Source organism: Natator depressus, chromosome 8 (assembly GCF_965152275.1).
Source record: "Natator depressus isolate rNatDep1 chromosome 8, rNatDep2.hap1, whole genome shotgun sequence".
Lineage (NCBI taxonomy): Eukaryota > Metazoa > Chordata > Testudines > Cheloniidae > Natator > Natator depressus.
The window spans coordinates 73,620,659-73,646,552 of record NC_134241.1 but is presented as its reverse complement, the minus strand read 5'-3'; the positions used below and the strand labels follow the sequence as shown (position 1 = coordinate 73,646,552).

At 45.6% G+C, this 25,894-nt stretch overlaps 1 protein-coding gene across 7 annotated transcripts in view; it reads right to left on the bottom strand.

Moving 5' to 3' along the window:
• EVI5 (ecotropic viral integration site 5) overlaps nucleotides 1-24,503 on the bottom strand; it is a 152,007-nt gene extending 127,504 nt beyond the window's left edge. For 6 of the 7 annotated variants that reach the window (XM_074961325.1, XM_074961322.1, XM_074961319.1 and 3 more), the window contains exon 1: nucleotides 24,373-24,503. The gene's annotated coding sequence lies outside the window, so the exon portion shown is untranslated. Of the gene's footprint in view, nucleotides 1-8,855; nucleotides 8,986-24,372 lie in introns of those variants that run through there. The other variant, XM_074961320.1, reaches the window with a different exon arrangement.
• Between the last annotated feature and the right edge of the window lie 1,391 nt (nucleotides 24,504-25,894).

Here is a 25,894-nt window from a genome sequence, read left to right as displayed (position 1 = left end):
ATTTGTTTTGTACTCATTTGCCTCCTCCCCTGTCTAGGGGACTCATTCCTCTAGGTCACACTGCAGTCACTCACAGAGAAGGTGCAGCAAGGTAGATCTAGCCGTGTATCAATCAGAGGCCAGGCTAACCTCCTTGTTCCAATAAGAACAATAACTTAGGTGCACCATTTCTTATTGGAACCCTCCGTGAAGTCAACCCTGTAAGCCGTGTCCTCAGTCGCACCTCCCTGAGTCAGAGCAACGGCAAACAATCGTGCATCTGAGTTGAGAGTGCTGTCCAGAGCAGTCACAATGGAGCACTCTGATTGGGCTAAAACATTGTCGCGGGTGGTTCTGGGTACATATTGTCCGGCCCCCGTTCCCTCCCTCCCTCCATGAAGGCAAGGGCAGACAATCGTTTCGCGCCTTCTTTCCTGAGTTACCTGTGCGGACGCCATACCAACGCAAGCATGGAGCCCGCTCAGGTAACCGTCACCGTATGTCTCCTGGGTGCTGGCAGACGCGGTACGGCATTGCTAAACAGTAGCAACAACCCATTGCCTTCTGGCAGCAGACGGTGCAGTATGACTGATAGCCGTCCTCGTCATGTCCGAGGTGCTCCTGGCCACGTCGGCTGGGAGCGCCTGGGCAGACATGGGCGCAGGGACTAAATTTTTGGTGACTTGACCAGGTCATTCTCTTTAGTCCTGCAGTCAGTCGTATTGAACCGTCTAATGGTGAGCAGGCAGGCAATACGGATTGCTAGCAGTCGTATTGTACCACCTTCTGCCGGGCAGGCAAGAGATGACGATGGCTAGCAATCGTATTGTACCATCTTCTGCCGGGCAGGCAAGAGATGAGGATGGCTAGCAATCGTACTGTGCCATCTTCTGCCAGGCAGGCAAGAGATGAGGATGGCTAGCAATCGTACTGTACCATCTTCTGCCGAGCAGCCATGAGATGTGGATGGCTTGCAGTCCTTCTGCACCGTCTGCTACCAGCCAAAGATGTAAAAGATAGATGGAGTGGATCAAAACAAGAAATAGACCAGATTTGTTTTGTACTCATTTGCCTTCTCCCCTGTCTAGGGGACTCATTCCTCTAGGTCACACTGCAGTCACTCACAGAGAAGGTGCACCGAGGTAGATCTAGCCATGTATCAATCAGAGGCCAGGCTAACCTCCTTGTTCCAATAAGAACAATAACTTAGGTGCACCATTTCTTATTGGAACCCTCCGTGAAGTCCTGCCTGAACTACTCCTTGATGTAAAGCCACCCCCTTTGTGGATTTTAGCCCCCTGAAGCCAACCCTGTAAGCCGTGTCGTCAGTCGCCCCTCCCTCCGTCAGAGCAACGGCAGACAATCATTCCGCGCCTTTTTTCTGTGCGGACGCCATACCAAGGCAAGCATGGAGTCCGCTCAGCTCACTTTGGCAATTAGGAGCACATTAAACACCACACGCATTATCCAGCAGTATATGCAGCACCAGAACCTGGCAAAGCGCTACCGGGCGAGGAGGCGACGTCAGCGCGGTCACGTGAGTGATCAGGACATGGACACAGATTTCTCTGAAAGCATGGGCCCTGCCAATGCATGCATCATGGTGCTAATGGGGCAGGTTCATGCTGTGGAACGCCGATTCTGGGCTCGGGAAACAAGCACAGACTGGTGGGACCGCATAGTGTTGCAGGTCTGGGACGATTCCCAGTGGCTGCGAAACTTTCGCATGCGTAAGTGCACTTTCATGGAACTTTGTGACTTGCTTTCCCCTGCCCTGAAGCGCATGAATACCAAGATGAGAGCAGCCCTCACAGTTGAGAAGCAAGTGGCGATAGCCCTGTGGAAGCTTGCAACGCCAGACAGCTACCGGTCAGTTGGGAATCAATTTGGAGTGGGCAAATCTACTGTGGGGGCTGCTGTGATGCAAGTAGCCCACGCAATCAAAGATCTGCTGATATCAAGGGTAGTGACCCTGGGAAATGTGCAGGTCATAGTGGATGGCTTTGCTGCAATGGGATTCCCTAACTGTGGTGGGGCCATAGACGGAACCCATATCCCTATCTTGGCACCGGAGCACCAAGCCGGCGAGTACATAAACCGCAAGGGGTACTTTTCAATAGTGCTGCAAGCTCTGGTGGATCACAAGGGACGTTTCACCAACATCAACGTGGGATGGCCGGGAAAGGTACACGACGCTTGCATCTTCAGGAACTCTGGTCTGTTTCAAAAGCTTCAAGAAGGGACTTTATTCCCAGACCAGAAAATAACTGTTGGGGATGTTGAAATGCCTATATGTATCCTTGGGGACCCAGCCTACCCCTTAATGCCATTGCTCATGAAGCCGTACACAGGCAGCCTGGACAGTAGTCAGGAGCTGTTCAACTACAGGCTGAGCAAGTGCAGAATGGTGGTAGAATGTGCATTTGGACGTTTAAAGGCGCGCTGGTGCAGTTTACTGACTCGCTTAGACCTCAGCGAAATCAATATTCCCACTGTTATTACTGCTTGCTGTGTACTCTCTCAGATATTGTGGAGCAAGGGGGAGACGTTTATGGCGGGGTGGGAGGTTGAGGCAAATCGCCTGGCTGCTGGTTACGCGCAGCCAGACACCAGGGCGGTTAGAAGAGCACAGGAGGGTGCGGTACGCATCAGAGAGGCTTTGAAAACCAGTTTCATGACTGGCCAGGCTACGGTGTGAAAGTTCTGTTTGTTTCTCCTTGATGAAACCCCCCGCCCCTTGGTTCACTCTACTTCCCTGTAAGCTAACCACCCTCCCCTCCTCCCTTCAATCACCGCTTGCAGAGGCAATAAAGTCATTGTTGCTTCACATTCATGCATTCTTTATTCATTCATCACACAAATAGGGGGATGACTACCAAGGTAGCCCAGGAGGGGTGGTGGAGGAGGGAAGGAAAATGCCACACAGCACTTTAAAAGTTTACAACTTTAAAATTTATTGGATGCCAGCCTTCTGTTTTTTGGGCAATCCTCTGTGGTGGAGTGGCTGGTTGGCCGGAGGCCCCCCCACCGCGTTCTTGGGCGTCTGGGTGTGGAGGCTATGGAACTTGGGGAGGAGGGCGGTTGGTTACACAGGGGCTGTAGTGGCAGTCTGTGCTCCAGCTGCCTTTGCTGCAGCTCAACCATACACTGGAGCATACTGGTTTGGTCCTCCAGCAGCCTCAGCATTGAATCCTGCCTCCTCTCATCACGCTGCCGCCACATTCGAGCTTCAGCCCTGTCTTCAGCCCGCCACTTACTCTCTTCAGCCCGCCACCTCTCCTCCTGGTCATTTTGTGCTTTCCTGCAGTCTGACATTATTTGCCTCCACGCATTCGTCTGTGCTCTGTCAGTGTGGGAGGACAGCATGAGCTCGGAGAACATTTCATCTCGAGTGCGTTTTTTTTTTCTTTCTAATCTTCACTAGCCTCTGGGAAGGAGAAGATCTTGTCATCATTGAAACACATGCAGCTGGTGGAGAAAAAGAAAGGGACAGCGGTATTTAAAAAGACACATTTTATAAAACACTGGCTACACTCTTTCAGGGTAAACCTTGCTGTTAACATTACATACATAGCACATGTGCTTTCGTTACAAGGTCGCATTTTGCCTCCCCCCACCGCGTGGCTACCCCCTCAACCCTCCCCCCTCCCTGTGGCTAACAGCGGGGAACATTTCTGTTCAGCCGCAGGCAAACAGCCCAGCAGGAACGGGCACCTCTGAGTGTCCCCTGAAGAAAAGCACCCTATTTCAACCAGGTGACCATGGATTATATCTCACTCTCCTGAGGATAACACACGAACGGATGTTGCTTGAACACTAGCAAACATACACTGCAATGCTTTGTTGTACAATGATTCCCGAGTACGTGTTACTGGCCTGGAGTGGTAAAGTGTCCTACCATGAGGGACGCAATAAGTCTGCCCTCCCCAGAAACCTTTTGCAAAGGCTTTGGGAGTATATCCAGGAGAGCCGCGAATGCCAGGGCAAAGTAATCCTTTCACATGCTTGCTTTTAAACCATGTATAGTATTTTAAAAGGTACACTCACCGGAGGTCCCTTCTCCGCCTGCCGGGTCCAGGAGGCAGCCTTGGGTGGGTTCGGGGGGTACTGGCTCCAGGTCCAGGGTGAGAAACAGTTCCTGGCTGTCGGGAAAAACGGTTTCTCCGCTTGCTTGCTGTGAGCTATCATCTTCTTCGTCCCCAAAACCTGCTTCCGTATTGCCTCCATCTCCATGGAAGGAGTCAAACAACACGGCTGGGGTATGGTGGCTGAACCCCCTAAAATGGCATGCAGCTCATCATAGAAGCGGCATATTTGGGGCTCTGACCCGGAGCGGCCGTTCGCCTCTCTGGTTTTCTGGTAGGCTTGCCTCAGCTCCTTCAGTTTCACGCAGCACTGCTTCAGGTCCCTGTTATGGCCTCTGTCCTTCATGCCCTGGGAGATTTTGACAAAGGTTTTGGCATTTCGAAAACTGGAACGGAGTTCTGATAGCACGGATTCCTCTCCCCATACAGCGATCAGATCCCGTACCTCCCGTTCGGTCCATGCTGGAGCTCTTTTGCGATTCTGAGACTCCATCATGGTCACCTCTGCTGATGAGCTCTGCATGGTCACCTGCAGCTTGCCACGCTGGCCAAACAGGAAATGAGATTCAAAAGTTCGCGGTTCTTTTCCTGTCTACCTGGCCAGTGCATCTGAGTTGAGAGTGCTGTCCAGAGCGGTCAAAATGGAGCACTCTGGGATAGCTCCCGGAGGCCAATACCGTCGAATTGTGTCCACAGTACCCCAAATTCGACCCGGCAAGGCCGATTTAAGCGCTAATCCACTTGTCGGGGTGGAGTAAGGAAATCGATTTTAAGAGCCCTTTAAGTCGAAATAAAGGGCTTCATCGTGTGGACGGGTGCAGGTTTACATCGATTTAATGCTGCTAAATTCGACCTAAAGTCCTAGTGTAGACCAGGGCTAAGGCTACTTTAATTCTGAATGACAGCATCCACACAGGGATTTAATGCAGTTTAACTAATCCACTTGAATTTACGTCTTTAGTTAATTCAGATAAATTTTCCGGAGTGTCTCCATGTAGACAAGCGCTCTTGTCTACATAGGCATTGTAATTCTGTGCATTCGTGCACTCAAAGCCACATCCTTTGCAATTTAACTGTTGTACATGGTTTAGCATGTTCGGTCATTAATAAAACGAAGTTAAGTAACATACTGTACCTTGTGTTTGTTCTACCATCTTTCCCCCTCTTCCCTGTAATGGATCATTGTGTCTTTGCCCAGACAGTTGTCAGTGTTTCTTCTTTTCCTTCTCTTCCCTACTTCCTTATATTACTCATCTACATGGTGTTCCACGACTCCCAAAAGATCTCATTTGCCCCACACTTCCGTTTGCTCCTTCATTCCCTGAACCACTTCAATACTGTACTAGACATCCAGAATCCATAGGACTAAACCTATTAAGTAAAGAGTGACCAGAAGATTGGGTCCTCCAATGTTAGGAGCAACATCTGGTGAAAAAGAAACCTCTGCTCAAGTTATGGGAAAGGTGAGGGGTAAAAATTCTTACAAGGGAATCCCCATCTCCCCCACCTCCCAGTGTAGCGCCTTCTGGCAGCTCTGCTACACAACACCATACCCAAGGTCTTTTGATTCCTGGGCTCACTTTTGCTGCAGCCTGGGGAAAAAAACGGAGTGAAACAGACTTGGTTGTTAGTCTCGATGGATTACTGCCCATAAGGTCCTAACAGCAGCTGTAAAAATTGACAAGACTGGTAAATTCTCACTTTGTTGCAGCTTGGGGAAAGCTGGGCACCAAAGGCACTAGCAGTTTGTCTTCAGGCTCTGGAAGGCAACACTGCATTGACTACACTCTTATAATTGAGCCATAAGGGATATAAATGTAATTTAATGAAAACTTCTATTATGCACATGCTGATGGAACTTGACTGGGAAAGATTTTACTTGCCCTTTTCTTAGGTATAAAGGCTGGTTAGAGAGGAGGACTTGGTAAGGGAAGCCCAACATAACACCTATGCTTGAAGCGTGGAGATATCCTTTACCAGAGAAGCATGAATCTCCATCAAAAGAGGATTAGACGAAAGTCCTTCAGTCTCCTCTTTGGATACTGAGGCAAGCAGGGAGACAGACCAGTACTGCAGTCACATTGACTAGTAAGTTCACCAGGAGTTTTTGTATGCAAGACTCTTCCTCCCTGCTGATGCTCCAAATCCAGGTCATTTCAGGAGACAATGAGGGTAATAAAGATTCAATGGGGATGTTGCAGTCTCATTGCAGTGAGTGAGCTACAAGAGTAAGCAAGTGTGCCAAATGCTTGTCTCAGCTGGTAACTTTTGCCTATAAATTTAAATTACAACCATTCCAAGTTGGTAGAGCTCCATGTCAGAACTTTAAATTTAATGTTATTTTTCTATTTATCTCCCATCTGTAAGACCCAAGATTTCTAAAATTATTGGTCAGAAGTTTGACCCTATAATTCTTTATCAAAAAGCAAATTAACAAAGGGAAGGATCAACTTGTAGTTAAGAACAGGAAGAAGTCCAGAGTGGGTTCTATACTTGAAGTGTGACCATGGGCAAATTATTTAACCTCAGAGTTTCAATTTCCCCGTTTTTACAGACATGCATGTACTCTGGAATATCAAATTGGAGGCTTTATATAGCTGCAAAGCATATTTGCAGTTATGCAATAAATCTTAACAAGTTAAGCATCTGAATTTTCACATAGCAGAACACACATACAGCCAGTCTTACAGTGTTTCTCAAATGTGGCCACAAGGGGCTTTTCTTGCAGCCACAGCCTCCTGGGCTGTGATTGGAGCGGGGGTGGGGGGGCAGAAAGAGAAGCAGTGGCTCCTCTACCCCAGTGGCCACCAGTGGGGGTTGGACCCTGCTCCCCTCTGGAGACACAAATGCTGGAGGTGCAGGCAGCTGGCGAATTCTCTGCTTTCCTGGGGCGGGGCAGACAGCTTCAGCCACAGGGCTTCAGACTCCATCCACACAGTAGCAGGCTCTTGTCCCAGGCTCATCGCCCACACCATTGTCCCTGGGCCCTGTGACCTCCCTGCCCACCTCCCCAGGGCTTAATTTGTCCCAGGGCTTGCTGGGGTTGAGTAAGTCTGCTGCTGTGAAACAGCAGCAGACTTACTATCTAGCAAGTTTTTCTTAAAAAGCAACCAAAAAAGCAGAACAACAACAAAACAACAACAACCAAAGACAAGAACATGCAAAGCACTTATTTGTGTTTCTATTCTGTTTAGGTCCTGTCAAGTTTATTACTGAGTCTGAAAAAACCCTACATAAATAAATTACAATGATTTGGACATGTATACACATATTTACTTGTTTTTCCTAAAGTTAATTAAGTGTTTTAGGAAAAATGGTCAGCATGGCCACCAAAGAGTTGGTGGCCACACTCTGAGGCCACCAAGAAATTTGTTGAGAACCCTAGAACACCAGTATAATTATCTTCGTATTTAGAGTAATTTTAAACATTTATGCCAAGTTTGGTATCTGTAAACATACCTCAAACCAATTTATTTAAATCAGAAAAGTCTATTACAGCCATGAAAAAAAATTTAGTTTAAAAAAAAAAAAGCAGTGTAGTAACACTATGGAGTCCACCCACAAAAGCAAAGCTGGCCACATTTCAGTGTGGCTCTAGGCACTCAAAGTTACCCCTAAAGAAAAAAGTGATTCAAGCTTTAATATTGCTGTCCTAGTTAGGACAATGTTAGATCATTACAAATTTCTAAGATTAACAGAGCCAAAACATCTTATGCTGTTCTTGTTATTTTAAGCCGTGTTACCTAATGAGAAAGTTGTGCTAACAAGTTATTTCAATAAACATCCTTAGGTATCATTGAAGAGCTCCACTTTGCCTTAATCAGGAAAAGGAAAAGCAAACTGAATTAGTTAGGAACACCACCATAATTCTCTGATCAACCCAATGCTCCCTGTTAAACCTATAAAAATTTGAGTGCATTCAAGTTTATTGGGATTTCTGTTAACTTAGTTCTAAAAGCCAAGGAGTTTAATTTAAAAATATGTTTGAAGCGACTATATTGTTCCAGGCAATGGTTCTCATTAGTGGTCCACACAGCACTTGTCAGTCAGTCATATGGTGATGAGGAATCATTAACAGCTGCAAATACAATATTCCATGTAAGTAATTCCTCTAACGATCACAGCAGTGTGAAGCGATAATGAGTAAAAGGGTAGATGATCCATGAGATGTGGTCCACATAAAGAAGTTCGGGAACCTCCAGTTTGAGGAATTGGTAATTCCATATGGAGCCATTCCCTACTGAAGTTCCTCAAATCCAGCCCAGCTCAAGTCAGTTGTTACTATCAGACTACAGTTAAGTAGCCTACATGGAATAAACAAGCATTTTCAGTCCAGTCTGAACCATCCACATTACAAAAGCGGCAGACATAACTGACACAAATTAGCACCTGAGCCTCAAGAAAGGTCAAAATTGCAAGGTAGAAAGTCTGAGCCAACCTACTTCCCCCCAGAGGTGTATCACCCAAGCAAACAGTACAGCACACGGACAGGACACTGTGGAGAAGCCTACTCTGACTTGGAGGCTTCTGCATTGTATCTCTGTGGATATGACTTCATTCTCCAAAGATGTCAGCCCCACATCTATAATAAGGGCTAAATTCTAGTTTAGAAGTATCCGCAAAAAGAAAAGGAGTACTTGTGGCACCTTAGAGATTAACAAATTGTTTAAATTTGTGCTTGATAGTAATAGTCACTAATTCTGAATTGCTTTTGGACACAAACATGTAAAATTCAGTGTTCATTCACGGTCTTTAATTCTACCAAAATGTAAAGAAATACAAGTTACTTACAGTTAAACTGAGGGGGAAAAAGTTGCTAAAGTAAAATGCAAAGCTGCCTTGCCATCTTCCTCTTTCAATTAGACTTCAAACTGCAAGAAAAGCGAATTACAATTTCTTCTGAACTATGTTACTATTAAGTGATCCAGTAAATTCAGTGCTTTCACAGCAGGTTAAAGTGCATGTCTAAAAATTCCAAAGTTACTTCCTGTCAGTTTTACTTGCTTTGTCAGTCAAACACTACATTAAAAGCTTTTAGATTTCAGCCACAGGAATTCTGTCTAGCCCAAAAACACAAAATCAAGTCAACATGCTAGGACTTATGAACTTCATTTTGTTGTCAGTTGGGCTAATATTAAAGGGAATCTTTACATGTAAACAGTGATCTACTGAATGAGCATATTTCATTGCAAAGTTCACTAGCTGCAGAAATTGCTGAACCCAAGAGTACAGTCTAGTGGTTAGAGAATTGAACTGAAAAACTGAAGACCCACATTCAATGCTCAACTCTGACTGCAGCTTTGGACAAGTCACTTAATTTCAATGTGCCTCAATTTAAAATGAGGATAATGTTTACCCAGCTTTTGTAAGACAGAGATCCTGATATGAAAGGTTAAGTGCAACAAAACTCTTAGAGAACACACAAAACTAGGCAAACCAGTTTATGAAAACAGCATAATGAAGCCCCATGATTTTTCCAGATTACCTTTTTTACCATCTTCACATGCATTCTGCAGCAATTAAATACCTAGTATCTTAAGGCTCACATGTATAAATAAATGGTATCATTCCAGAAATTGATTTATTACTTTACAATGTCTACTAACAAGACTTGCAAAGAACATTACTAGCAAAATATACAAATTAGAAAACACTGATGCTCAAAGCAGATTAGAATTGGCAGCATAGAATTAAAATTTGATTTTAATTCCAGATTCATTTTCACAAGGATATTATTGTACTTATCTACATCAGTGAAGTCAAAAACAGCTTTACCTATTTGGACCCTAGAGGCTCCACCTAGTGAGGCAGAGTTAAACTGCATTCTCTTAATGCTTTATAACTTGAATGAACACCACACACAAATAGTTGAATTCATTCTCTGAACTTTAAAGCTGGACCCTCTTGTAGGGCTTTGTCAGCACTAATTTTAGGTCCATATTTATGCTTACAAAACCAAAATAGCTAATGGAATTGTAAGAGTCTTCTGCACTTTTATCATGTTTCCATTTTCCCTTTTCTTCTGTGCTTTTATGTATTTATCTCATGTTATAGCTTACTTCTATAAATGGAAACATATTCAAGGAAGGTTTTTACTGCTTACTGTTTTGCCATTTCACCTCACTGAAAACTGATTAAAGACTGTAATCTGTAAAAAAAACCATTTAATAATAAACTCAAGACCTTATATATAGTTTTTCATATCTGTAGCAAAACATGAGAACAAGAATAATGATAGCATGGATGTGAACTTAAAATATTGCTTTCCCCTAAGGAAGAAACAAACTAGCCAGCCCTGGAGACATGGTAAAAATGGTTTCAAGTGATATTTTGCTCATCTGTCACAACCCACATCACACTGCCAAAGCTGTGCTTACTAACTCAGGACTTAGAAATCATGCAGAAGGAACAGGCAGAGTGTAAATAATCGTGCTAAGTGCCTGCCAGATAATGGCTAGCTCACACAGTGTGGTGAGTTTTCATTCTGTAAAATGTAACATGATCAGCAACAAGAAATGAGATTAAAAAAAGAGAAAAATCAACAAACGTTCTTTTGTGAAAGCAGGACTCCAAGAAAAGGCATATGCCTGACATTTTTTGTAAGTCCTAGAGAGGATGAGTGGAACTGCCTCACTCGTCCTATCTTTTTTGTAGGAAAAATGGTCTGAAGAGGAAAGTGGTTCCTTCATATATACCCTACTGCTGCCCCTCCAGGGAAACTCATTAATAGGCTCATTCACCTGCACATCTACCAATGTGATATATGCCATCATGTGCCAGCAATGCCCCCCTCCATGTACATTGGTCAAACTGAACAGTCTCTACGTAAAAGAATAAATGGACACAAATCAGACGTCAAGAATTATAACATTCAAAAACCAGTTGGAGAACACTTCAATCTCTCTGGTCACTCGATTACAGACCTAAAAGTGGCAATTCTTCAACAAAAAAACTTCAAAAACAGACTCCAACGAGAGACTGCTGAATTGGAATTAATTTGCAAACTAGATACAATTAACTTAGGCTTGAATAGAGACTGGGAACGGATGGGTCATTACACAAAGTAAAACTATTTCCCCATGTTTATCCCCCACCTCCCCACCGTTCCTCAGACGTTCTTGTCAACTGCTAGCAATAGCCCACCTTGATCATCACTACAAAAAGCTCCCCCCGCTCCCCCCCAGGCTCTCCTGCTGGTAATAGCTCACCTTAAGTGACCACTCTGGTTACAGTGTGTATGGTAACACCCATTGCTTCATGTTCTCTACGTATATAAATCTCCCCACTGTATTTTCCACTGAATGCATCCGATGCAGTGAGCTGTAGCTCACGAAAGCTTATGCTCAAACAAATTGGTTAGTCTCTAAGGTGCCACAAGTACTCCTTTTCTCTTTGCAAATACAAACTAACACGGCTGCTACTCTGAAACCTGTCATTAATAGGCCTGTGGCCCATGTATGGTATGGGTGTATTCTGCAGATTAATTCTACATTTTCCTTCAGTCATATTTCAAAAACTATAGCCAATATATTATTCTCATCTTTTCTCTTCCTTCTCACCTGCCCTTCTTTGGACCTCCCAGTCTGAGGTTATATCCCTGGATGGCAAAGGAGCCAAAATGGGAGTCCAATGCAGAATGAATGCAGGAAACAAGAACTGCCCACTCTCCAAGTAATCCATCTATGTAGGTTCTTATGTTGGAACTTCTGCTATTTATCTGAGCACCTAAGGTTTGAGCTTATCCTCTATCTACTCCTGGGGGAATTCTGCACCACTGTGCTTGTGCAAAATTCATGTCCCCTGCAGATTTCTTTGCTTCCCTGAAGAAAAATTACTTTGATAGGGAAGCTGCAAGAGAATCACTTCCTAGCTGCTCAGGTACATTGTTTCAGGCACCCGGAGCAGCCAGTGGAGAGGTAAATCACTGCAGAGCTGGGGACACCACAGCCAGTGGCTCCTACCCTGACCCAGGATCAGCTGCTAATTTTGGCTGGGCTGAAGTGAAAGGAGGGGACTTCCTCTTCTCCTGCAAGGAATGGCTGAGGCTGTGTCAGACCCAGTCCCAGAAATCTCCCACAGCTGCAGGAAGCTCAGCATCCTCCCCTGCTTCCTGACCCCATCACTCCTCAACTGCGAGTGGAAGAGGTCACTGTATAGAGAGTTGCTTCCCCATCCACCCAACTCCCATACCCAGATGCCCCCTGCCAAGCCTCACCCCATACACCCAGAACCCCCCAATCCTCCATATCTGAACCCCAATCCACTGAACCTCAACCCCTACATCTAGATCTGCCCTGCACCCAGACCCTCTTCCTCCAGATCCCCACCCCTGCACCCAGACCACCCCCCACTGAGCTCCCTGCACTCAAACCCCCACCCTGACGAGGCCCACCCCACTGCATCACTCTGAGCCCCCACATCCAGACCCCCACACCACTGACCCCCAACTAGTTGAACCCAGACCTCCAGCCCACCAAGCCCCACTCCCCAGCACCCAGACCCCCCTGCTGAGACCCCACACCCAGACACCTCCGCTGAGCCCCAACCACCTTCACCTGGAAGCCCAGTTGCATGGACAATGGGACTCTGCAGGGAACTCCTCCCCCCCCCCCCCACAAGCGTCTGTGCATCCAGATCCCCCTACACGTAGAACCCCCACTGAGCTGCCTGCACCCAGATTGTCCCACACAGAATCCTCTCACCCCACACCTGGATCCCTCCATACTGAGCCCCTCCACACTTGGATCCTGCCTGCCCCACACCTGGTGCATCTGGCACAGAGGGGCAGAGCTCCAGGTTTTTCTGGGGCAGGCCCAGGCCTTGTGCTGTGTCAGGGTCGGGTGCAGCCTCACCACCGAGTCTGTGACCCGGGGTGGTGGGTAGAGAGGCTGCACGGTGATCTTCCGCCTTTGTGCAGCCAGTGGCCTGTGCTCCCCACTGTCATGCTGGAGCTTCTGCATTTATTTATTGACCAATAAAAACTTGCAGAATTTATAATTTTTTGGCAAAGAATTTTTAAATATTTTGGACAACGTCCTCAGGAGATCTTAGAGATCAACCAAGCCCTAGGGAACTGAAGTGTGGCTTAGAGGAAGTGTTGGGGTTCTTGAAGTAAAAGACCAGAACTAAAGCTCCAACACTGGAGGGGAAGTATTGGCTAAGCTACCTATCAACAGGAAAGAAGTCTGAGCTTTGCTGGACTGTATCACTCAGTAGGAGATAGGCACCTTAGTTCTAAAATTCCTACAGCTTGCTCTGGAGAAGCTTGTTAGCAAGACTCCAAGGGAAAGTGTCTCTAAAAAGAGTCACAAAGCCTGTATACTAACTTGAGTCAAATGCTGGGAATTTGTGACCTGAAGAAGATCTCTGTGTAAGCTCAAAAGCTCATCTTTCACCAACAGAAGATGGTCTAATGAAAGATATTACGTCACCACCCTTGTCTCACGAATGTGCCTGTCAGGTTAAGCTGCTAAAGCACATAACCTCACTTATATAACCTGTCATGATGTGACTTTATTGTTGGATTTGAGCCTCATTTTATGTGTAATATTGAGAGGGAAGATTTGCTGAATACCATGAAGCAGCAGGAGATGGCGATTTGAGGTCTTACCCAAATTGGAGGAATGTATGTTGTTAAGGTGGGTAAAAACAAGGTGTTCAGAAGCTCTCCTACAGAGTGCTATGAATCCCCTTCTTTCACGAGCAAAAAACTCATTCAAAAAGTGTGAGCCGCTCCTGCCAAGCCCTGCAAGATCTCCAAAGGCATAAGTACCGAGATGCAGGTAGTAGGGCACATATGGGAACAGTGAGGTCCTAATTTAAGCTTGAGAAAAGATTCAAACTGATTTACCACATGACATTCTCATAAGCAAATGAGGGAAATGTGGTGTAGATGAAGTTACTATAAGGCGCATGCACAACTGGTTTAAAAACAGTACTCCAAGGGTATGTCTACACTACGAAATTAGGTCAATATTATAGAAGTTGATTTTTAGAAATCTATTTTATACAGTCGATTGCGTATGTCCACACTAAGCGCATTAGTTGGCGGAGTGCATCCTCACTACCATGGCTAGCATCGACTTACGGTGCACTGTGTGTAGCTATCCCACAGTTCCCGCAGTCTCCGCCGCCCATTGGAATTCTGGGTTAAGGTCCCAATGCCTGATGGGACAAAAACATTGTCGTGGGTGGTTTTTGGTACATGTCGTCAGTCGCCCCTCCCTCCGTGAAAGCAACGGCAGACAATTGTTTTGCGCCTTTTTTCCCCACGCAGATGCCATACCACGGCAAGCATGCAGCCCGCTCATCTCAGCTCACTGACACCGCTACTGTTGTGTCCTGGGTGCTGCTGGCAGCAGACGGTGCAGTAGGTCTGCTAACCATCATCATCCACCGCTTCCGCTGCAAATGCGGAATGGTGGTAGAATGTGCATCTGGACTTTTAAAGGCGCGCTGGTGCAGTTTACTGACTCGCTTAGACCTCAGCGAAACCAATATTCCCATTGTTATTGCTGCTTGCTGTGCGCTCCACAATATCTGTGAGAGTAAGGGGGGGACGTTTATGGCAGGGTGGGAGGTTGAGGCAAATCGCCTGGCCACTGATTACACGCAGCCAGACACCAGGGCTATTAGGAGAGCATAGTAGGGCATGCTGCGCATCAGAGAAGCTTTGAAAACCAGTTTCATGATTTGGCCCAGATGCCCAAGAACATGGGGGGGCCCTCCAGGCACCCAATCACTCCACCCCAGAGGACTGCCCAAGCAACAGAAGGCTGACATTCAATAAGTTTTGAAGTGCAGTGTGGCCTTGTCCTTCCCTCCTCCCCTCATCCACCACCCCACCCAGTGCTTCCCTCCTCCCCTACCCCTCCCAGGCTACCTTGCAAGTTTCCCCCCTATTAATGTGATGAATTAATAAAGAATGCATGATTTTGAAACAATGACTTTATTGCTTCTGAAAGCAGCGATTGAAGGGAGGTGGTCAGTTGACTTACAGGGAAGTAGAGTCAACCAAGTGGGCGGGTTTCCATCAAGGAGAAACAAACAGAACTGTCATACCATAGCCTGGCCAGTCTTGAAACTGGTTTTCAAAGCTTCTCTGATGTGCAGGGCGCCCAGCTGTTCTCTCCTAATCACCTGGTGTCTGGCTGCACATAATCAGCCACCAGGCGATTTGTCTCAACCTCCCACCCCACCATAAATGTCTCCCCCTTACTCTAACAGATATTCTGGAGCGCACAGCAAGCAGCAACAATGGAAATATTGGTTTCACTGAGGTCTACCCTAGTCAGTAAACTGCGCCAGCAAACTTTTAAACATCCAAAGGCACATTCTACCACCATTCTGCACTTGCTTAGCCTATAGTTGAACAGCTCCTTACTACTGTCCAGGGTGCCTGTGTATGGCTTCATGAGCCATGGCATTAAGGGGTAGACTGGGTCCCCAAGGATACATATAGGCATTTCAACATCCCCAACGGTAGTTTTCTGGTCTGGGAAGTAAGTTCCTTCCTGCAGCTGTTCAAACAGACCAGAGTTCCTGAAGATGTGAGCGTCATGCACCTTTCCTGGCCATCCCACGTTGATGTTGGTGAAAAGTCCCTTGTGATCCACCAGTGATTACAGCACCATTGAAAAGTACCCCTTGTGGTTTACGTACTGGCTGCCAAGGTGGTCCGGTCCCAAGATAGGGATATGCGTTCCACCTATCACCCCACCACAGTTAGGGAATCCCATTGCAGCAAAGCCACTCACTATGACCTGCACATTTCCCAGAGTCACTACCCTTGATAGCAGCAGCTCAGTGATTGTGTTGGCTACTTGGATCACAGCAGCCCCCACAGTAGATTTCTCCACTCCAAATTGATTCCCAACTGACCGGTAGCTGTCTGGCATTGCAAGCTTCCAGAGCACTATTGCCACTTGCTTCTCAACTTCAAGGGCTGCTCTCATCTTGGTACTCTTGCGCTTCAGGGCAGGGGAAAGCAAGTCACAAAGTCCCATGAAAGTGCCCTTCATCATGTGAAAGTTTCACAGCCACTGGGAATCATCCCAGACCTGCAACACTATGCGGTCCCACCAGTCTGTACTTGTTTCGAGGGCCCAGAATCAGCATTCCACGGCATGAACCTGCCCCATTACCACCATGATGTCCAAATTGCCAGGGCCTGTGCTTTGAGAGAAGTCTGTGTCCATGTCCTCATCACTATCGTGATCGTGCTGTTGTCACCTCCTTGCCTGATTTTGCAGGTTCTGCACATACTGCAGGATAATGTGTGAGGTGTTTGCAATACTCACAACAGCAGCGGTCAGCTGAGCGGGCTCCATGCTTGCGTGCTATGGCATCTGCAGGAGAGCAGAGTTGCAGCAGAAGCAGTGGATGACGACGGATGCCACAAGAATAGATATTTATACAGAACAACGAGAGGACCTGCGAGGTGGATTCATGGCACCAGGAGAGCAGAGTTGCAGCAGAAGCGGTGTAGGACGACGGTTAGCACCACGCACATTTCCTGAGGAAGAACACAAGTACCTGGGAGCACATGACAGACAACATGGAGAAATCTGCTATTGAGACAAGAGCGGCAGAGCAAAGTTGCAGGGGAAGCGGTGGATGACTACAACGGTTAGCAGTCCTACTGCACAGTCTGCTGACAGCAGTATGGTGTCTGCACGGAAAAAAGGTGCAAAACGATTGTCTGTCATTGCTTTCATGGAGGGAGGGGCGACTGACGACATGTACCCAAAACCACCTGCAACAATGTCTGCCCCATCAGGCATTGGGAGCTCAACCCAGAATTCCAATGGGCAACGGAGACTGTGGGAACTATGGATAGCTACCCACAGTACAATGCGCCGAAAGTCGATGCTAGCCACGGGACTATGGATGCACTCCGCCGACTTAAAGCACTTAGCGTGGACATAGGCAATCGACTGTATAAAATCAATTTTTAAAACGCGACTTCTAGAAGATTGACCTAATTTCGTAGTGTAGATATACCCCAAAACTTAATCTGCATATCACAATCCATAGGCTGAAATCAAAACTCTTACTACCCTACTGCTAAAGTGTGTATGTTTTACTTCAAAAGTAGAGTCAATTCTACTACCTATCTAGAGGAAAGCCAACAGTTTATTCACCAAGAGCAGCACCGATTTAAAATACAGGTTATGCGTCAGTAGCCTGACCACAGTGCAGGCTGACGTACATTCAGACCTTAGGTCGTTTTGTAATGCACTATAATTTAAAATGTACCTATTAATACATTTACAATATTCATGACCTACCTCCACAAGCATTTTCAGTACAACTATTAGGAGAAAATGCCTGCTTTGAGGTTAATACAACACCTGTGTTGCTGTATGAAAATCTTACTCTGGTCCCACTGAAGTCCATGACCAAGTTCCCATACACTTCAAATAGGAGCAGAGCACCTAATGAAGGAAATTAATGTTTTGACCATTTGATTAAGTGAACAATGAAGATTGTTTTTAAATGAAGCCACAGAGGCCTACTCATATTCCAACACTGAAATGTCATTCATTTTTTAAGAGTCATTTGGCCAGTGAATTTTGTGTACTCGTTTTGGAAGAAGAATTTATTCCATCTATTCTAGGAACCTACAAAAGGAGTCATTAGTGGAGAATAGCAAGAAAGATCTCAGGGAGACAGTAAAGCTGATTTATGATATTTTTGGTGTAGAGCTGCCTTTTTAAAAAGTTACTTAAACAAAGCCCCAATATCCAGGCCACACAGCCTATAAATTCTCGAATACAAAACTCAATTTGCATAATCTATAGGAGACTACCTTTAAAAAATAAAAAAACCTGCTACGTCTTATTTGTTTTCCAGAGCTAAAAAAAGGATCATGGCTTCCCACATTCTTAAAACTAAAGTAACATGAGGAAGAACATTAGAACTAATTTTTTTTAAGTCAAATTCACAAAATTCAAAATTAAAGTCACTTAATTCTGGATTTCCATTCCTCAGAGTACTCTTATTCAAGTCCCCTCGTAGCCCCATCATTCTCTATATATCCTCCAGGGAAGGTAGATGTCTTTAACAAGCATCACAACTTGAACACGCATTAAACGCAATATGTTTTACAAAAACAAAGATCATATTAAGCTACTTCTGCCATGCCATCTTACCAAATAAAAAATTCAAGAGCCTTTCCACAACCTGAGACAATAGCAATCCATTTTTAGAAGACTTATCCCTATACACTGAAGAAAAATTATGCCGCAAATATAATTACATTCAGCTGGTATTTATGCTATGCTATTTTATAACACTTAGAATAACTGATCAAACATCTATTAGGACATTGCCAAATGAGTATCAAATTATCACCCTGATTCACACACTGCTGTCAGACATTGTCCAGTAGGCCATATTTAAAATTTTCAGGAGTTTTAAAAATGTATATGAATTTAAACTCTGGTAATTTCATTTCAGACTCACTAGCAGATCTTGTGGTAGAGTCCATTGTATTTAACCATCATCCAAATACTTCCATTCACTTTTCTGAAAAAGTTTTAACTGTGCAAATAAGATACAGGCAACAAAAAGATTAGATGAGAAAAATGCAGGTTTTAATAAGAAAAGCGATCAGAAATGGTTCACGTGCACTGGGCAAGCAGAAATGTTCACAACTTATGTGATGTCTTGATTGCTTTCCAAATTAAAACCAGTTTGCACAGATTGGGAACTATTACATAGATTAAATAACTTCACTGGAATCAGTCTGTGGCAGAGCCAGAAACAGTATGCAGAATGGAATTGACTCCTAGTCTGATGCCTTAACCACAAAAGTATACCCAGTGCACCAGTGGAAATGACTATCACAAGAGATCACACAAAGTGGTTAGATTTTAAAGAGGAACGAATAGTCAACATTTGCAGCTATGCAAACCAAAACAATACAAGGGTATTCAAACCTCATTAGGAGCATAACATGATCAGCTGCAAGCACCAGGAAGAAACACCCCCCTTTTATATGGAGGCTAGGCACAAGAAGATAGGCACTTCATAAGATCCCGTCTGAAATATCAGGTAAAGGCCACTGCTAGATAAAGAACCTCTGTGTGAGCAAACTGTCTGTTCCAGTATAGTATTGGTTAAGTTTTCCTGGATGAAGCTTCAAAAACTCTTCAGTATTTAGGTAGTTTATACAAGCTGGACATCCAAGTAACATCATGGCTCAAACACATTGACAGAAAATTTTACAGTGAGGCTGCAACTTCCATGAGAGCAGGTTTAGACAGGAGGAAAAAAACTTCCTCAATATCAATTTGTCGCTGGAACCAATGCTGAGAGCAGCCACTGAAACATCAAGAAAAACGTTTTAAAAGATATTAGGTAACAGTTATATAAGGAATTACCTGTGCTAGACATTGGACTTCACCTAAAATATCCCTTCTCCCTTCCAGTTGTAGCTTCTGAAAACGACATACATATGCATATGAAATACAGTCACCAGACAGCATGGATTTGTCAAGAACAAATCATGTCAAACCAACCTGATAGCTTTCTCTGACAGGGTAACAAGCCTTATGAATAAGGGGGAAGCAGTAGATGTGGTATATGATTTTTTGGAAGGCTTTTGATACTGTCTCACATGACCTTATAAACAAACTAGGGAAATATAACCTAGATGGAGCTACTATAAGGTGGGTGCATAACTGGTTGGAAAATCGTTTCCAGAGTAGTTATCAGTGGCTCACCGTCCTGCTGGAAGGGCATAACAAGTGGGGTCCCGCAGGGATCAGTTCTGGGGTCTGGTTCTGTTCAATGTCTTCATCAATGATTTAGATAATGGCAGAGAGAGTACACTTATTAAGTTTGCAGATGATACCAAGCCGGGAGGGCTTGCAAGTTCTTTGGAGGACAGGATTAAAATTCAAAATGATCTGGGCAAACTAGAGAAATGGTCTGAAGCAAATAGGATGAAATTAAATAAGGACAAATGCAAAGTACTCCACTTAGGGGGGAACAATCAGTTGCACACATACAAAATGGGAAATGACTGCCTAGGAATGAGTACTATGGAAAGGGATCTGGGGGTCATAGTGGATCACAAGCTAAATAGGAGTCAACAGTGTAACACGGTTGCATAAAATACCAAACATTCTGGGATGTATTAGCAGGAGTATTGTATGCAAGACACGAGAAGTAATTCTTCCGCTCTACTTCATGCTGATTAGGCCTCAACTGGAGTATTGTGTCCAGTTCTGGATGCTACATTTCAGGAAAGATGTGGACAAATTGGAGAAAGTCCAGAGAGCAGCAACAAAAATGATTAAAGGTCTAGAAAACATGACCTATGAGGGAAGATTGAAAAAATTGGGTTTGTTTAGTCTGGAGAAGAGGACAGAGGGGACATAACAGTTTTCAAGTACATAAAAGTGTTACAAGAAGGAGGAAGAAAAATTGTTCTTAACCTCTGAGGATAGGACAAGAAGCAATGGGCTTAAATTGCAGTAAGGGCAGTTTAGATTGGACATTAGGAAAAACTTCCTAACTGTCAGAATGATTAAGCACTGGAATAAATTGCCTAGAGAGATGGTTCTAGAGAATCTCCATCATTGGGGATTTTTAAGCGCAAACACGTGTCAGGGATGGTGTAGCTCAGTGGTCTCCAAAGTAGGATGCGCAAGACCATAAGTGGGGGTGCGTGGCAGAAGGAGCGCCGCCGAAGGAGCGCTGCCGGCACGCCGGCGGCAGCTCAGCACTCCCTGCTCCATCTTCTTGGCGGCACGCCAGCGGCAGCTCGGCACTCCCCGCTCCATCTTCTTGGTGGCACGCCGGCGGCAGCTCTTTTTTTTTTTTTGGCACTTCCCCAAAGCTGGCCCTGGGGGTGCACAATTCAAAAAGTTTGAAGACCCCTCATCTAGATAGTACATGGTCCTGCCTTGAGCGCAGGGGCTGGACTAGATGACCTCGAGGTCCCTTCCAGTTCTATGATTCACTCAAGCTTCCCTATACATTGTGCCAATACACTTTAGTCCCAACTTCCGTTACCCCTTCTATCCCATTTAGCATTCTTCCAAAAAGGCAGCAAGTTTAGCATTATTTTGTCCTGTAGCCAACATCCACAAGAGCCTATGATGAAAACCATACTAGCTTTCCAACGTCAACTAAATCAACATTTACAAACAAGTAAACATATAAATAGGCAAGAAATGCATTAACTCAGTGTGCCATCTATAAGCCAGTGGGCTACACCTCAGTTCGTGAACAATAGCCTAACAATTATATTTTTCATTGCTATTTACTTCAGGAAAAGTTAAGACTGTGCTATTAATTTTGGCTATGTTGTACATAAGAGATACTGTTTTACCAGGCCTTCAAGAAGTAGGTGAATTAGAGTGGAATCAAGAGAGATATTTATTATAGGCTATTTCAGTAAGGAGGGGTTATAATTTATTAATTTACGACTTGTTATTCTTAGAGTACATATGCAAGAGCATTTAAAAAAAATAAATGAGCGTTTTAAGTGTGAAACTTCTAAGAAAAAAAATCTCTACATAAAATCTGGAGGACTATTAACAATTAGTAAACTAAAGAAACAAGTACAGAACACTCATTTTACAACTGAAGACTATAAAATGGAAAGAAAGTAGAGAACAAGCAACATGTAATAAAAACTGATTTAAAAATTTATTTAATTAAGATTGTTTTGAATTTCTTTAAATCCTGACTTTATATCTCTGCACCAGCAGGAGAGAATCTCACTTCCTGGTGAGGGAAGCGTTTCAGGGAAAAATCCCATTGTATGGGGGTTTCCTCCCAGCTTCATTTTGCTACCAGTCTATTTACAACCATTGTTAATTGGATGATGACTGTAAGCAACTGATACTTTGTGTTAAGTGGTAAACATAAGTCACTAGTTTTGTCTCTTCTCTATTCCTCTGGACCACAGGCATCTTTTTCCCCCTGCATCTTCCCTCCGTCTCCTCTCTACACTTCCCCCATTTCAACCTTTCAATTTTTCCCACCACTGTCTGCTTCCTGCTCAAACACATTAAGATTTCCAACACCAGGCAGCACAGTCTCATGCCACCTAGTCCCCTGTTCATGCCCCTCCAACTCCACTGGCTCCATCATACCTCCTTCCAGATTCCTCCCCCCCTACATTTCCCCTAACAACCCATAGTCTTGATCTGTATACATGAAAAACCAATCTGTAAAAGCACAACAAAGGCTGTAACTGCAGAGAACAGAAAGGGAAAATAAAATATGGCACTTTAAGGGGCACATTCCTTGGCAGAGCATTTCTCTAGCACACCCCAATAGATTAGTGAATGAAATCCCAGGCTCTCTTTATTCTACCCCAAATCTTCTCCTCCCCTCTCCTCCCCCACCTCCCATCAACAGATATGTCACAAAGAAAAATAGTCAACTTCCAAAGTGGCAGTATATAGTCCTTACATTTCCTAGTTCATTCTTGCTTCATGATTCCTTGGATAAACTCAAGTGGAAAATGTTTGGCCTGTATCTTTCCCTCTCACACCCTCTCAACATTCCACTGGCTCAGTTTAATAACGCTGTTTTAATGAGGTCTATGAACCCCTTCCCGCATCTAACTGAGAGCATCACAGGCGGTATTTATTCCTATTATGGATTTTACCTTCTACATTAGCCTTCCACTCACATACCCTGAGCCATTTTGGAGATAAGAGTCAGAACACCTGAAATTTTGGAAGAGTGATCATGTACATTTTCAGAACAACAAGACTTCAAGTGTTTAATCAAGCTTCTTTTGGGGAATAACTATCCTAGGATTTCTTGAAGTATATAAATGTTGGTAAGTTGTGGGATTGGAAATTGAGATAATGGCAAATCAGTTTCAAATTTAACTACGAAGCAGCTAGGGTGACCAGATAGCAAGGGTGAAAAATCGGGACAGAGGGTGGGGGGTAATTGGCATCTATATAAGACAAAGCCCCAAATATCGGGACTCCCTATAAAATCTGGTCAGAAGCAGCTCCCTGTTTCATAATAAAGAAAAGCAGGAATTATATGCAACTCAACAAATATGATGACAGAAGTACAAGTTGAAATACAGAAAAAAAAGTCGCTAAGGACTCTACACTGACCAACCACATTAAGAGACTTCTAAATTTTCAGTTTTTATCCATATTACATAACCAAAACAGTACAGACCATGTTTGAAGACAAGAATTTATAATGAATGAAATATTTCAAGAACCAAAGAAAAGGTGTGGAAGAGTGAAACTCCCAAACCTTTTTGGTTTAATATGTCAACTCCATTTTATCAAGATAAGTTACACTCTCTAGATAAGACCATCAAGATCACTTTTGGACAAAAGGTGAAAGCTCTTTTTAGGTCACCTCTAAAGAAGGTTGACATTTTCATGTGGGTGCTATTTTATTGTGAGGCTGGAAGCTAGCCGCTTCCATCTACTTAAATCACCACAATCCACCACCTTGAAAGAGCACTAAATCCAAACAAATTGAAACCATACCAGCAGTTAATTCACACCCCAAAACAAGATGAACGTGTAACAGCAGAATATATATGTTGTGATTATGCCGCAGTGGAACCTCCTCCTTGCATGACTGAAGGAGGCGTCACTGTGATGAAGTCCTGGTGCTATCCTAGAGCATCCTTCCCCTTGGCCTCTCTTCAGTGGGGCTGGGACAGAGCGTTCACACGGTCGGAACAGGGCTGATATTTCTCGCCGTCAGGAAGGAGGACTCAAGTACCCGATAGATTTTGTAGGAGAACCCAAATCAACCCCAGTAGAGAAACAGCCTCACCGCCACCTCCTCCCCCCAGCCCAGGGGAGGTCCATGGGGTCACTCGGGGGCTGCCCCGCAGCGGGTTCACAGCCTGAAACCGAGACAGCCGCTCCCAGCCCCACACGGGGCAAACCCCAACTCGCCGCAGTAGCCACCGCCGCCCACGTTCCGGAGACAGCAGGGCGAGCAGAGGCTGCTCCTTCGGCGCTCGCAGGGAGGCGGATCTCCTGGCTCCGCAGACTGAGCCGCCAGGAACCCCAGCTCCAGCGCTGGCCGAGGCCGAGGACGATCCGGCCCGGCCCCCGCGGGGGCAGGAAGGGAGAAGCGAGAGGGGGCGGCTCGCGGCTGGAAGCCGGAAGGGAGCGCGGAACCGGGGAGGGCAGGTCCCTGTCACTCCTCCCCGGCCCGGCGCCCTCCGGGCTCTCCCCTCGGGGGTCCCCGTAGCCTGCGGAGCGCGCCTAGGCCCGGCGGCTGGGTACGTCCCCACCCCGGCCGGCTGTACCCGCTGAGCGGGGCCAGGGTCTCGCCCGCCCCTCACCTTGGAAGCGTTGGCCGCGGGGCCGGAGCGCGAACATCGGCTTCCCGTGCAGCCCGGCCCGCAGCCGCCGCCACCGCCTCGGAGCTCCTCACCCGGCCTGTCCCGCTGCCTTGCCCCTGAGCTCGCCGCGCCCCTCCGGCCCCAGGCAACCGGGCCACGTCCCTCCGAGAGCCCGGCGCGCAGGCGCACACTCTCCGCCCAGGCCGCCGCCAGGGAGCCACCGGCGGCGGCGGGGACACTTCCCTCCCTCCGCCCCCCCGCGCAGCAGAGCGCCCCCGCCTCCCCAACACAGAGCGGGAGAGCCGAGCCACCCGCCAGTGCCTGGGGTCAGCACCCCCTGCAGGAGAGGGTCGGCTGCTGAGGGGGGGTGAAAGGGAAAAGGGCCAGGCGTCCCCGAAGGTCAGGAGGATGGAGCCTTACATGGGGTGGGGGGGAGTTGGACCCACACACCAGGAGGAACAAGGGGAGCTGAGACTTGAGATCACTGCACGGCTCCCTTGGAGGAGTCCTCTCAGGGCAGCAGCCCCTGCCCCAGCCCCATCTCCCACCCAGGCCATCCTGCTGGGTGGCAGAGGTTGGAAGAGAGGCACTGGCTCCAACTCAGTGGCCGAAAGGGTGGAGAATGGCACAAAAATGTGGTTCATATTGCATATTCCTGTGATTTTCCCTGATTTCAATGCCAGTTCTCTGGTTTTAAGTAGTGGCTATTCTAAGCTTATTGAAACCAGCTATCATTTGGTTTAGACACAGACTAGGAGCAGCCCTTGTTTGAATCCACCAACCACCCATGCACGAACAGCATTGCAGTGGTTATGGCCATCACTGTACTCCCCAAAAAGGCTATTCCCTCCCCGCAAGGTGGGCCTCAAACAGTAGTTGATGCCTTCACCATTTCTAAAACTTCCACTGGAATCATGCTAGAAACCACAGCCCTTGCAGAACATAGCTGCCACATTTCCCCTTATATAAAAGGCAGTATATCTGGTTTGTCACACTTAGGAAGTAGGGTCTTTTGCCTAGTGCCATGTATATTTGATGCTATATATAACAATGCCTTTATTTTATGGTAGTACCCAAAGGCCTCATTCAATATTGGAGCTTATTTGTATTTAGCATAACCAGCTCAGAGGCCCTTGGTTTTAGACAGTGTACAAAACCAAGGGACACTCTCTGCCCCAGTTCTGCTAATGAAGGAGTCCCTTAAATTGTGCTAGGCACCATACAAATATAGAAAGCTTTCATTTTATTTCTAACAACTTCTCATACAAAGCACCACATGAAGCACCTAAGCATTAAGGATGATCCTAGTTAGTCTGTATAAGTATGCTACAGAGTCAGACAGAATAGGTTGAAGAACAGCAACTAAAGGAAATATGCAGTTTAGTTTTAACTACAAAAGGAGTGTATACATTAATCAAAGACAGACCCTTAAAAAGGCAAAGGAATTGCTTCAAAAAAAAGATAGTGTAAGATCATACCCTAGGTTGCTGCTAGGACTTTCTACTCCATGAAGATTATTACA